The sequence below is a fragment of the Dendronephthya gigantea genome, unplaced genomic scaffold, assembly GCF_004324835.1.
Source record: "Dendronephthya gigantea isolate DGI-Jeju-01 unplaced genomic scaffold, DenGig_1.0 000022F, whole genome shotgun sequence".
NCBI lineage: Eukaryota > Metazoa > Cnidaria > Anthozoa > Malacalcyonacea > Nephtheidae > Dendronephthya > Dendronephthya gigantea.
The window spans coordinates 2,066,898-2,077,571 of record NW_021163032.1 but is presented as its reverse complement, the minus strand read 5'-3'; positions in this window follow the sequence as shown (position 1 = coordinate 2,077,571).

Sequence of the window (10,674 nt, the reverse complement as noted above, 5' to 3'; positions counted from 1 at the left end):
TCAAACACCAACATGTTTCACCGAATGATGTCTGGCGAGACTAGCTGGAAGTCGATTCCAGAATGCTATACTTACATACTTAAGTACAGTTATACTGCGAACAAACGGCATGCGATTGTCGTCCGGGCCTGGTAGTGAAAGTGGTGTATATATAGCTGAGGATCGTTCGTTTCTATTAAAGTTCTCATTCAATTACTGCAGTCAATAACTAGGTCAGGCCTATATTATCTATTATATTAATTAAAAGCTTACAAATAATTTGTTTAAAAGATCAAAGATGCTCCCCCTCATATGGAAGAAAGCGAGTATTTGATGAGAAATTTGAAGAAAATTATTAATAAGTTATCCATTATTGAAGTGAGTTTGAAAAACGTATCCCTGTACGACAGTGAGCATGCAGGCATTTAGGGATAAACTAAATTTCACGAAAATAATGCTGGGGTTTGCTTCAAAACATTTTGTTTATAGCTTGCTATAATTTTGTAGGCCGCGGCTGCTATAGCTATATTTACGGTTTTTCGAACTGCCCTGCATCCTTGTATTGTGTATAATACATCATGCAATCGACACCGCGGGAATCGGTAGAACTTCTCAATGCTTAGCTTCTCAATACATAATTCGAAATACTAAATAGCCTTCAAGCTTGGTGAGAAAAAAATTTATATAGCTATATAACAAAATATGTCTTGCACAAAAAACAAAAGATTTGAAGCTCACACACGGCCAAAAACGACTATAAAATTGTCTGAATTAATAACCTCGTACTTTTTATATCAAAATGACCAGAAGTGTATGATGAGTTAATTGTTAATAGATTGCAGAATGCATTTCAGAAAAAAATTGAACTTTTTAAAGTAATTCTATAGTTTTCTCTTTGATAGCGATACAGAAATGCGCAATTGCGAACCAGTTATTAGATTTTCGGCTTTTAACTTCATAAACACAAATTTCTGCGGTGTTATAATCATGCACGCATGCAGTCAAGAGTTATAATGTTATATTAAAGTTGTATTGATGAAAATGAACTCCTATAGGCTATATAAACGAGCTATATACTACTTGATTAATCACAAACGAATAACCGCAGAGAAGTTCGGAATTGGCGTTTGAAGCAAAAGGCCCGCTACTAGCTAGAATAAATCATACGGGAGAGAATAGAGTAGACTATAACAACACAAATATAATCGCGGAGAATCAATTCACAGAGGTATATATACTTATACTGTTATAGTTATGAATGTACATGCATACGCCAAAGATACGTGTATTGTTAAAACCATTAGTTGTATAATTAATCATTTCATGTGCGCATACATAGATATTTATATAAAGTCAAAATTTCTCGAAACGCAAGTAGATAAACAGAGCTGCATCACTCGTCATAAGAAAAATTAATCAGAAATTACCTGCATGTTCATGCATATTGAGTTGAAAACGATTTGGGGGGGAGGGGTGATAAATGTCATCGGAAGCCAACATATTTCATGTATTTTTATTAAACAGTTTAAAACTGCACAGTTCAATTCGAGTGCGTCAGGGTTTAGCCGCAAAATTTTCTTGTTTATTCCTTCGTGAATCTTATAAATTCATCCATACAACAGGGCAAGAATTAAGTCGCAATGACGCTGTCAAATGACACAAGTGAGATGCCTTGGACGCAAACTGAATTGTCGGAATATATGGCATCCCTGGACAAATTAAAGTTATCAGAGCGCATTATTTACATATTTATCGATGTATTTACAATTTTGGGAAATACGTTGGTTTTGGTTGCAACATGGAGAGAAAAAAGTCTTCATCAACCAAATAAATATTTTGTTGCTTGTCTGGCTGTCGCTGATCTTTTGGTTGGTTTGTTTGTAGTACCATTACGTATGCGCGAGTTAAATCTGGAGGCGAAAGGACGCGCTTTGTCAGTTCACCTCCATCGCTTTAAAATGTGGATTGAATTCGCATCGTATACAATATCAATTACTACGTTAACGTTCATCAGTTTTGACCGATATCTTAAAATCAGCAAACCTCTTCAATATAAGTCACGAATGACAACTTCAACATCATTGAAAATCATTTTTGCGATTTTTATATTTGCGATTGCTTTTGCAACGTTTCTCATCATTCCGCACTCATCCTCCGAAGAAACTCTCCTTAGCGACAGGGACGTGAGCAATTTGAACTTCAGGAAAATTATGACAGCTGTGGCCGTTGTTGGTTTTTTTGTTCCCGTCCTGATCATGCTGGTGATGTACTCAATAATTTTCGCCGTTTCTCATGAACGACAAAAAATGCTGCGCACTGGTAGGCTGAGTCAAACTCATAATGTTCATAATCAACGAACCACCCTTCGCCAAGATATCAGAGTGGTTAGAATGCTGTTGCTTGTTGTGGGAATGTTCATACTTATCTGGGGAACATTCCATGTTTCGCTTTTGTTGTTCCTATATTATCCAAGTGTTATTGTTGAAAATAATATCTGGTCATTAAACCACTTTCTTCGTGGGCAAATATTTCAAAGCACAATACATATCCTTCCTAAGATTAACAGCCTCTGCAATCCAATAATTTATGCTTGGCTTGATCAAACGTACAAAAAAGCGTTTAAACACCTGTTTCACCAAATAATGTGCCGGGCAGGATAAGGTTCTAGTTTACGAGCGAAATGCCACCATGCAGCACTATGAACATACTGGCTGATGAACAAAGAACAAAACTGATGCGCCAGTGTGTGGCCTTCGCTAATGTGAAGGCAGAAGAAGGCTGTTTTTCATTCATTTTGTGCAACCCGATTTTCCACCATTACGAAGTTGAAAAATTAAACAGTTGCATTTTTTTGATACCATAAAGGATTGTGTATTATATGTATAAAATTAACAATGACGCTGTCGAACAACACTGGTACCTGCATTTAACCGAACAAATCAAGCAGAGATGCCTAGGACGCAAAGTGGTGCGTTGAATATATTGCTTCCCTCGATCAATTAATAATTTTTCCGCTGTCAAAATCTATTCTGTGGTCATTTAGATTTTGACGGGGGGGGGGAGAATATTGACTGCTGTGTATAAAATACTACAGTAAATGATTTAATTTTTGTATGGCAATAAAGACTAGCCTATTAGGTTTTCGATCTTTTGTATATCAATACGACCAGAAATAACCAAGTTATCATCTGCTAAAAATGGTTGCTTGATATCAAAATTTTCCGCTTATGGGAATTCAAGTGACACCCAAAGACAAAAGATATAATGCAAACTTAATTCAGTGAACAAAGCGCTTGTTTTGCACAAGAAGAAGTTTGCGATAAATTTGCTTTTCTTTTCTCAGTGATAATTAGCATTTCAAAGCCTTGTTTGACAAATTTTCAAAAGAAAATCATCCAATTCCCATCGGCGGAAGAATGTAATTTTTATCGACTTTTCAATATTCGTTCATTTTTTAACAGAATGGAGCGTAAATGTTTGTCATTTGAAAGGCAAATAAATAAACTTAACAATGGTGTAAAAAATTTTTATACGCACTGTATTTCTATGTTATAGAGTTAAGAATCGGTACTGCATGGGTAGGTCGGGCTGAAAAGAGGCGATTTATCTTGCAAGAGACTGAAGAAAAAACTAAATAAGCAAGCTCTGATATACAACTGGAGCTCATGGTAGTCGGATTGTTAATAAATATATTTCACATGTCATTCAGAGTATTTGTCATTAATTCGCAACTGGAAGTTTAGGATGCTTTTTCCAGCTGCACTCATTCAGAATTTAGTTTAATGCGTGGTCTTCATTAAATTTTAAATATTAACATTATAATACTGTAGTCAGCGCCAAATTTATTGCGAGGTACCCAAGAATCAAAATCAACGCGAAGAACTTTGACAGCACCCGTCGAATCTGCAGTTCCGCTTTTTTTCTCATTTCCTCTCCCCGCCAAAAAAAGAAAAACCTGAAACTATTAAAAAAATCAGCATTGCCAATGCCAATGCCATTGGACATCTTTCAGAATAAAGTGTAAAAATTGATTAAATATGTCAAAAATTAAATATGATGAAATATGTTAAATATGTTATTAATAACGTTCATGTACATTAATATATCAACCTTTCCAAATACTTGGTTCTGATTGGTAATGCAAGATCATATAATCAAAATCATATATATTGTTATTGAAGCTGCAATGAATAATCTCATAAACGCCCCTGAAAGATTGCAAGACTTATATATAGCTATACTTGATTAATCAAAAAAGTTCTTAATCGGACGTTAAGCTTGAAGCGAAAGGCATCCTTATAAAATAAAGACTGCCGAAGAGAGGATATAGCCTAGTAGAGAAACAACACCGACACGAATCAAGAAATATCAAAAAGAATCATTTAACAGAGGTATAATGTAGCTATTTTGCATACACGCTAAAAATATTGTTACCGTATAGTTGTAATAATAATTAAGCGCAACTTATGGCGAGGAAGACCTAGTTGAAAAAATGCTGGAAAGCTTTGAGTGTATATAACAACGTGACAACAACATGCAGAATTGATTTCATGTCATGTTTATTCAGTATATGAACTATTTTCATCCAACAGCTAGGATCAAGAACTACGCGATGACGCTGTCAAACAACACCAGTGCGATCTTTAATTATACAAATCAAACTGAGAATGAGTTGCCTTGGACGCAGAACGAGGTGATGGAGTATTTAGCATCCCGGGAAAAACTACGATTATCCGAGAAAACTTTATACATTTTTTTCGCCGTGTTTACAGTTCTGGGAAATACGTTGGTTTTGGTTGCAACATGGAAAGAAAAAAGTCTTCATCAACCGAATAAATATTTCGTTGCTTGTCTGGCTGTCGCTGATCTTTTGGTTGGTTTATTTGTAATGCCATTATATGTACATCAGTTAAATCTGGAAGAGAAAGAACGCCAATTGTCTCTTCATCTCCACCGTTTCAAAATGTGGATGGAATTCTTCTCGTATGGACAATCTATGATAACGTTGACGATCATCAGTTTTGACCGATATCTTAAAATCAGCAAACCTCTTCAATATCAATCACGAATGACAACTTCAACATCGCTGAAAATCATTTTTGCCATTTTCGTGTTTGCGATTTCTCACACAACTATCGTCGTCATTCTTTATGACATGTTCAGCGACTCAAAAGAAAAGAAAGAAATTCCGAAAGAAATTAGGACCGTTACATCCGCTGTGTTTTTCGTTTGTTCTACGATCTTGCTGGTCATGTACTCGCTTATTTTCGCCGTTTCCCATAAACGACAGAAAATGCTGCGAACAGGTGGACTGGGACAAGCTTCTAATGTTCAAAATCAACGAAGTGCGTTTCGTCAAGATGTAAAAGTGATTAGAATGCTGCTGCTTGTTGTAGGAATGTTCATATTTTGCTGGGGAACATATGATGTTTCATATTTGTTGCTCCATTACCAACCCAATTTATTCGGCAGCAACAATTCGTTAAACTACTGGCTACGTTTGGAAATATTTGGAAAGGCAATATACATGCTTCCCAAGCTTAACAGTTTCTGCAATCCAATAATTTATGCTTGGCTCGATCAAACATACAAAAAAGCTTTTCAAAACCTGTTTCAGCGATTGATGTGCCGGAGATGAAGTGATGTAAAAAATGAACTTTTTAAAACAATTCTATGCGAATGTCAGCCGTTACGTTTTCTATTAGTGGGGGATAACAAGTAATAACGAAATACCGAGAATTTGAAATTGGGACATTTATGCGTGCAAATACAAAACTCGATTTTGCTGAAAATATGCATGAGTATAACTCGCTGAGATACAACACTCCTTTGTTTACTTCCTTGATTTTCAATTTTTCGGATTGCGGTTTTTTGCACGAGTTAATTTGGTCGTGTCAAGCGCATGCGGAGGAAATACCAGTGATTCTGGGGACCCATCACTTGCATTTTCTCCATCTTGCTAAATGAGTCCGAGCTGTAGTGTAGTTTGTCATGATCAGTTTGAGTACATTTGAGTAGCATATAGACATAGCCATAGAGACTTAGCAATGAAAAAAACACACTTATTCGGCATTTAATTAAAGGTTTTAACAATATAATACACAATATTGCATATAGGACGATAGAATGTCGTTTTGTGTTTCTTGAGTCTTTATCGAGCAATTTCTCGCGGGTGTCAGCTGTACTCAGCTTCCCAGTTGCGTGCAGTCCACGCGAGACGTAGCATGAGCTATATTTAATGTCACAGTGCGATCATTCAATTGCACACCCACAGCTGGGAAATCGGAGACTTGTCTTTGGCGCATTGCATGACGGTACAGGTGACAGGGACGTTGAATATATCTTGTTGGGAGTAGGACCAATTGAAAAAGGTCGTTTTGTCTGACCTGCCACAGATTTACCTCTGAATTTTCTTTTCCGCATTGCATGAGGTGCCAGTAGATTTTGAATATAGACAAAACATGATACTTTTTCATCACAACAAAGCTCTACATCGGGCGAGACCTCGCACTTTTTGTCCGTCACCTTGGTTTTTGCGCCAAATATACCAACGAATATATTATTCTGGTGGAGATTCGTGTCGTTGCAGACGCGAGAAATATACTTCGGGATAACAAATTGGCCATAATAATGTTTAGGATCTATTGATCGTCCGAAAATGCGCGGAAAGTCTTTATGACACCAAACAAGCACATGCTATGGTTGTGGTGATTATACGACTGCCATGCAGGATCATGTTTTCTGCTCATTTCAATACCTCAAAATCATCTAACGCTTCGTTGAATCTCGGGTAACCGGGCCCATGCATGTAAACAGCCCCTAAGTCGCCTTAAGCTTGGTGCATGCATAGTACAAGCCTATATATTAGGCTTGTATATGTAGGCTTGTATTCACCTCGCGTTCGGCATTAATGTGGTATCGAAATGTTCGTCAGAACGAAGCGGTGATGCTTATCTCACGCGTATACTCATAAGAAAAGCATGGTCCAAATGGAATAAGATATTTCCTTTAGCTGCCCAGCTGTTTGCCTCACACCAGCATTTTATTGTTCATTTGCAACGGACAATAGAAATATGCAAAACATATCGCCCTGAGACAAAAGGAGTTTTTCCCAAACGTCGTGACGTTTCTCGTGCGCATGCAGAACCCATTTAAAACAATAGTTAAGTTCGGCAGAAGCACGACCTTTGAATCAAGCCTTACTGTTAGATGTGATCGATGCGTAAAGTGCATTGTCCGTTGGAATGTTCTTTGAGGTAATAAAAGGTGGTTGAATTCGTCAAGAAAGTAAGAAATTTACTTGATACTCTCGAAGAAGGAACGATGACTCAATGAAGTTTAGGGAAAAGTAGGAAGAATCTTGCTCAGGTACATGGTCATAGTTGGTTTAAAGAATCTGTTGGCTTGATCTTTGGCTTTGCAAATTAATTCATCGTCGTGCTGATTTGAATAGCCATGCAGAAGATATTAACGACTGGAAGCATATTCCTGCTGATTTTCACTGTTATTTATTGTATATTTCGATTCAAAGTGTGTAATGCGCAAGTGAGCTGTTAACTTGATTTTGTTTTTCCTTCCTTATTTCATTTTAGAACGAACTACGGCGCAGAAAGATGGGGAAGGCGAAAAACAAACGCTTGCTTGCAGAGATTAATAGGTATTGTTCTATTAATGTATGTGTATTTTGCATTTGTGACTTGAAATAACACATCTGTACACTATGGGTTTGTATAAAATATAGTTTAATCGAACTTTTCGGGACTTTATCAGTTTTAATATTTTCCCAAGAGATGGTTGAAATTTCCCTTTCTGTTTTCCGCGCACGGATAATTGTTGTATTGTGAATACTCGTCCGTCAGCCCTTCATGTTAGTTTTGTACAGGGGAAAGACGGGTTAAAACTGAAATAGAAAGCTTATATTTATCCGTATTGCATGATATATGTACAGTTATTTCAGCCTGTGTTTATATTGCACGCCATGTGCAGTTATTTCAGCCTGTCTATTTTGTACAGTTCAATGTTCGGACCGTGTTTTTTAAGTATACTATTTTGCTGACAGCCTGTAGTGATTCTATTGCTTCCTACGTCAAGTAGTTTTTCCATACAAAACACAAAAAAAGTCGGAAAGCAAGTTACGTTGGCTAGGCTTTATAGTACGGGAATTTTTTGTTTTACTTGGGTTTTCTTTTTTAGAAAGAATCGTCGGAGTGGAGATATGTCGGAGCTGCCTTGGGACATTTATGCACGCAAATACAAAACTCGATTTCGATGCATGAAAATATGCATGAGTAAAATATGCATGGGATTTGACATTTTGGCTGAGATATGCTTGAACACTCTGTTTACCTCCTTCGGATTTTCAACTTTTCGAATTGCGGTTTTTTGCATGAGTTAACAATGGTCGTGTCAAGCGCATACGGAGAAAATACAAGTGAATCTGGGGCCCCATCACTTGTATTTGCTCCATCTTGAACGACAATATCGCTCACAGAGCGCCTAAACATAAAAATTTGCATGAGCATTTGTATTTCTAGAAGGAGGTAATTGTCGAGTGTTTTAGCTTTCTCGAGACCATGAAGAAAACGATGATTTTTCTCTACAAAATATGCATGACATTAATTTTTGTATTCGCGTGTGCAATGCGAAGGCCTTGGTCGAGTGGCATAGGAGATGGAGGTCTGTAATCGGGTTTTGTGTGTTTATCTCAAATGCTTTATACATAAGTTACATATTTCTCTTTAATTAATGATATCATATTTTTGTATCTACGTTAAGGGTCACATGATGAGGGAGCATCGCAGGATCAGATGTTGAAGGATCGCCCCAGGATCAGATAGATAATGAAGGATCGTCGCAGGATCAGGTGTTGAAGGATCGTCGCAGGATCAGATAGATAATGAAGGATCTTCGCAGGATCAGATGTTGAAGGATCGTCGCAGGATCAGATGATGGACGACGAGACGAGTGTACAAGTGGATCTAGTTGAGGTACATAGGTATACTAATTAGAGTAATACATGATTAATTATGTGCATGCATAATTTATTCTCGGATTGATTCCTCCTGGTGGTCTAACATTCACACATCAAGTGACAAGTTTTCGACAATGCATGATAACAGGAAATTTCTCACAGCTCTAATGAGAGCGTTTTCAAGGTTTCTCGGTGAAAATTCCTGGTTTTGTCACTTGCGTGTGAACGACCTAACAGCTGCGGAAGACACTTGCATGATGGCTTTAAAACGCGTTGAAATGAAAGTAGGAAAATGCAATAATCATGCCCGACGCGCGCGCAACCAGAAAATATATCATCGAATTCGTATTGGCCTAATTTTAGATTAATACGAATCAAGGTAATCCATGCAAAGTACTTATATGATTATATAAGTTCTCTGTTAAATCTGTTCTAATGCGACCGTATCAAAGAAGCGTCCGTCAGTGGCATAAAAAATTATACTTTTGTCCTTGAACATTTAAATTTTGAATTATTGAACTTTAAAGAAAATACTATTCGATGTTTAGACACTAGCACTCTTCTGTTTCCCTTGTTAGTATTAGTTTTTCGGATTTTGATTTTTCTGGTAAATCTCAAATATGAAGAAGGAAATAAACGTAATCGTTGATCATTTTAACTAATTTGACGAAGTTTCAAAATAATCGAATAGTCTCCTATATTACATATGATATATTATTACATCGCAGGATAACTACATGCACTTATATCTGGGGGTATAGTGTTTAATTGTAGGTCAATATTGTATTGTACCCTCTCGCATGCCTCAGTGAACCCTTAAGAAGAACCTTTTCATTTTGACACACTTACTATGTTTTTTAATTCTTTGCACGCCCCGCCGTCGAGATGTTGTTGAAGAAGAACGCAGCTGTTTGGAATGGAGCAACGAAGCAAGTGAAATTCGGTTTACTTTCTACCAAAGGTAATTATACGGTGCGAAAGGTAAGGAACATTATTGATTAGACATATTGAGTAAGTTGCATGTTAAGTCCGATTACGTTTATTTCCTCCATTTTCGGTCAACCGTAATCCAGAACGTATGAAAAGATAAACGATGCATGAGGTGCATGTTTTAAAAAGGGATAATAGAAGAGTGTTGTTGTCTACATCGATTTCGGATGAAAAAGCATGCAAGTCGAAAGTCGTGAATACGAAGCAATTCTTTCCAAAATGCCAGATTTCCAAAAAAATGCGTGATCATAAAATAATTTGTTGCCCTTGTCGGACAAAGCGCGTTTAATTAAGATTTTTAACGCTCTGCTTTTTTGCAACGAACGATATGCGCTGCGCACGTTAGACCACCACCAGGATTCAATCGACGAAGCTCAAGATTTGTATGGCAATATACAATTCCTGGGACTCATTTCGGAACTAAAATGGTCAATTATATAAACAAAACTTGAATTGCATGTCATTGCGGACGATTTCTAAATGAAAATACCAAATTCGGACCGCCGGTCAAAAAACCTGAAATTCAGGTTACCTTTGGAGGGTTTTTCTCCGGGCACTCCGGTTTCCCTCCTTTTCGTTTGGCTTGAAAAACAGTGTCCATGTCTGGGGCCAAACGTGTGCTCGTTTGTAGTGAAAAGATTTCTCAGTGCACATTTTACCAAATCGAGAAATCCGATTTGAACATGAACTGTTGAAAACGCGAGTGTTTGGCTTCTGGGTTAGATTCCCGGAAC